The sequence below is a fragment of the Sus scrofa genome, chromosome Y (assembly GCF_000003025.6).
Source record: "Sus scrofa isolate TJ Tabasco breed Duroc chromosome Y, Sscrofa11.1, whole genome shotgun sequence".
NCBI lineage: Eukaryota > Metazoa > Chordata > Mammalia > Artiodactyla > Suidae > Sus > Sus scrofa.
The window spans coordinates 25,528,395-25,532,015 of NC_010462.3; the positions used below are offsets into that span (position 1 = coordinate 25,528,395).

Consider the following 3,621-nt stretch of genomic DNA (forward strand, 5'->3'; position numbering starts at 1 on the left):
AGATGAACATATATGTTTATTTTTGAAATAAAGGAATTGCAGGAAATTGTTGACACTTGCAAGCCTAAATTTTCATCTTCACTATCCTGCAGAATCTATAGACCGTTGATAGGTCAAAATTAGGATGGTGTTCAAATAATGAAGAGGATGGAAGTGTTGGCCTTGAGAGAGAGGCAGCAGAGGTATCAGTGGCCATTGGCATTGGGAACCACAGATGGTTGGCTGGTTGAGGGTTAGACAAAGGGCCCTCTCTTGGTGATATATTCTGATATCTGGTTAGAAAAGGAGACGGCTTCACCGTCATCCAAAAATAACCACTCAGGAAGGGAGAAATAAGGTGGTACTGAGACATGGAAGTGGTAGTTGTAATGAAATTCACAATGTGATATCTGGTTAGAAAAGGAGACGGCTTCACCGTCATCCAAAAATAACCACTCAGGAAGGGAGAAATAAGGTGGTACTGAGACATGGAAGTGGTAGTTGTAATGAAATTCACAATGTGGCCATTTGCTGGAGAGTAGCTGCTTTGTGAGTGCATATGAAACGTGGTCAACTGGTTTAAAATAGCATGTTGAGCCACGAGAGTTTGTGCTGTGGTCTGGCTGATGCTGATGATGTAGAAGAAACGTCATTTCTAATTGGGGTAGTTGTATTAGAAATTCTCTGGCTGGTAGAAGGCCTTCTTATGAAAGGCACATTTAAACTTGTGGAGGTTGAAAATGCATTCTCTCCACGAGTTTGTGCATCAAAATCAGAATTATGATTATCAGCATTATGCCCTGTTCTAGAGCGCTTCTTGCTGCAACCTTGAAGTAGAGAAGCCGATACTGGAGAAGCATTTTTAATCCTGACTCTTCTTTTCATCCTTTCCAACAGTTGGGGACAGCCTCATTTAAAGTTTGGATTATGGTAGACCTGCAGCTAAAACCAAGGAGAAATTTATTTACTGGCATTTGAAACAAAGACACGAGGAGACAAAAACCATAATATCTGACTCTTTTCATCATATGGAGTTAATATCCTGAAATCATACATGTCCATTACTAATATTTTCAAAAATGTTCTTAGTGGGCACAGCCAACTATTGTCCTCAAGTAAAAATTCCAGGTGTATTTGCAGTAATAGTATTAGGTTCAGTGGCTTGTATTTTTTTTTTTTTGTATTTTTGCTATTTCTTTGGGCCGCTCCTGTGGCATATGGAGGTCCCAAGGCTAGGGGTTGAATCGGAGCTGTAGCCACTGGCCTACACCAGAGCCACAGCAACGTGGGATCTGAGCCTCATCTGCAACCTATGCCACAGCTCATGGCAACGCCGGATCGTTAACCCACTGAGCAAGAGCAGGGACCGAACCCGCAACCTCATGTTTCCTAGTCAGATTCGTTAACCACTGCACCACGACGGGAATTCCGTGGCTTGTATTTTTTGAGGTTCGTTGACAAGGCTCAAGGTGGCAGGGACAATGGCTTATCATCCCAAATACTTTATAACCAAGCGGTCCTCAATTTAAAAATGTAACATGGAGTTCCTGTCGTGGCACAGTGCATAACGAATCTGACTTGGAACCATGGGGTTGCGGGTTTGATCCCTGGCCTGGCTCAGTGGGTTAAGGATCTGGTGTTGCCGTGAGTTGTGAGATAGTTTGCAGAAGTGGCTCAGATCCCACATTGCTGTGTCTCTGGCATAGGATGGTGGCTATAACTCCAATTCAACCCCTAGCCTGGGAACCACCATATGCCATGGGAGCAGCCCAAGAAATGGCAAACAGACAAAGAATAATCATCATAACAAAAATGTAGCAGTACTTCATCCCATTTTCAAGGTCTAGTTTGACCCTATATGAACATATTTGCAGATGCCCAAAAGAAAATCTTATACATTCCCTCTGTAAGTGGTAACTGGAAATTCCTTAATACCAGGTTCCAAGCAGAGACATTATTTTCTTCTGCCAGAAAGTCAGCTAGTGAGGCAGATCTTTGAAAATTCCGTTGCAATTTATTAAAACCCATAAAGATTAAGCTGTCGAACTAAGCTTTTCATACTCTCAGTTTCAAATATTCTGAAGGGAGCCTTTCTCTCCAGAACTTCTTTCTTGAAGCGTTTTTCATTAATCACGATCGAGGTTCCATTTTCATCCCACCAAATCGACTTAAATCGATCACTTTCAACAATTTCCCAAAGTTTTCTGGGAAAGGGCAGAGGAAGAAAATCATCGTCTTCATCTGGTTCAGAGGCACACAATGTGCAACATGGCTTTTTTATCAGGGAGCCTTCAGACAAAGCCCGAAAAGCCGTTTCTTCACTCTGAGACCTCAAGTCCAAGTCCCCAGTGATTGAGTTATCACACCATGGAGATGTAATGGAGGATTCTGAACCAGTTTGTGCATCTTTAGGAGACACATGTTGCATTTCTGAAGGAGCATGTGCCATCTCAGATAAATTTTTCTTCAGCACCTTTCTCAACAGCATGCTTTTTGAACTCTGCATTTTTAAGTGCTGCTTTGGTAAGCCCACAGAGGTAAACTATCCAATGCATCACAATGGTTGCTAACCTAAGTAGCTGTGACATCACAAGATGACAGGTCTCCTAGCAATCTGAGCATAACCTTCAGCTAGTGTTTATTTTCCTATGAAATTGGGTCAGTTAACATAAAATATGAGCTCCTTACATAAACAGTAATCTCCCCCCCCAAAAAAATGCGATCATCAAAATCCCTCTCCAATGGAATCTTTTTAATAAATAAGAAAACCCACCACATTAATAAATCCATTTCCTCCCTGAAGTAAATGTAAGTTCCCTATTCTACACATACACATTTGGTGCCCGTTATATAACGCCTGGAAAATGGGTCCAAAAAAAAAAACGGTAAAGTGAAACAAACCATATGTGTCACTTCACAGTTTATAACTAGAATCTGTGCCACATCTGTATTCAGAAAAATCATAGCCAGGAGTTCCCTGGCAGCTAGCTTGTTAAGAATCTCTTGTTGTCACCGCTGCGATATGGGTTCAATCCCTGGCCTGGGAAATTCTGCATGCCCCAGGTGCAGTCCATAAAAAAAAATAAAAAAAAAGAAATAAAGGAAACAAACACACACACACACAAACACAACCTTTATCACTAAGCAAGACACAGAAGGTCCCTGTGAACCAAGCAAAATATCAATAGCCATAGAGATATAGAAAGATTGATAGATGCTGGGTTTGGGAGAGGAAATTTTGGGAAGCACCATCCAAAGGGATATGAGATTTCCTTGTGGGTTGAGGCCAATATTTCACAACTGGAGAAGTGATGGGTGTACAACATTCTGAAGATAATATATGCCATTGCATTGAATACGTTAAAGTTCATACACAATGTTTTCACATTGTTAAAAACTGACAGTGATTTGTTATCACTGATTTTAGAACATAGAGTTTTCTGTGTATCCTACGTAAGTAGTCTGTGTGTTAAACAATATTCCTAATATTTTCTCATTAGGATGGCTGAGAGAGGAATTCACAAGGCCAATTGGTACTCACTAGGGCATCAGAAAGTGAGGGGCTGAGCTCTAGATGGCATCAGCCTTGACTGCAAGGAGGTGTTAGGCTTACAAAGCACCTGTGGTGGGAATCCGTGGATG

The 3,621-nt window shown here is 41.4% G+C and overlaps 1 pseudogene; it reads right to left on the reverse strand.

Annotated features, from left to right (window-relative positions):
• LOC110257968 lies at window positions 234–2,428 on the reverse strand (annotated as a pseudogene).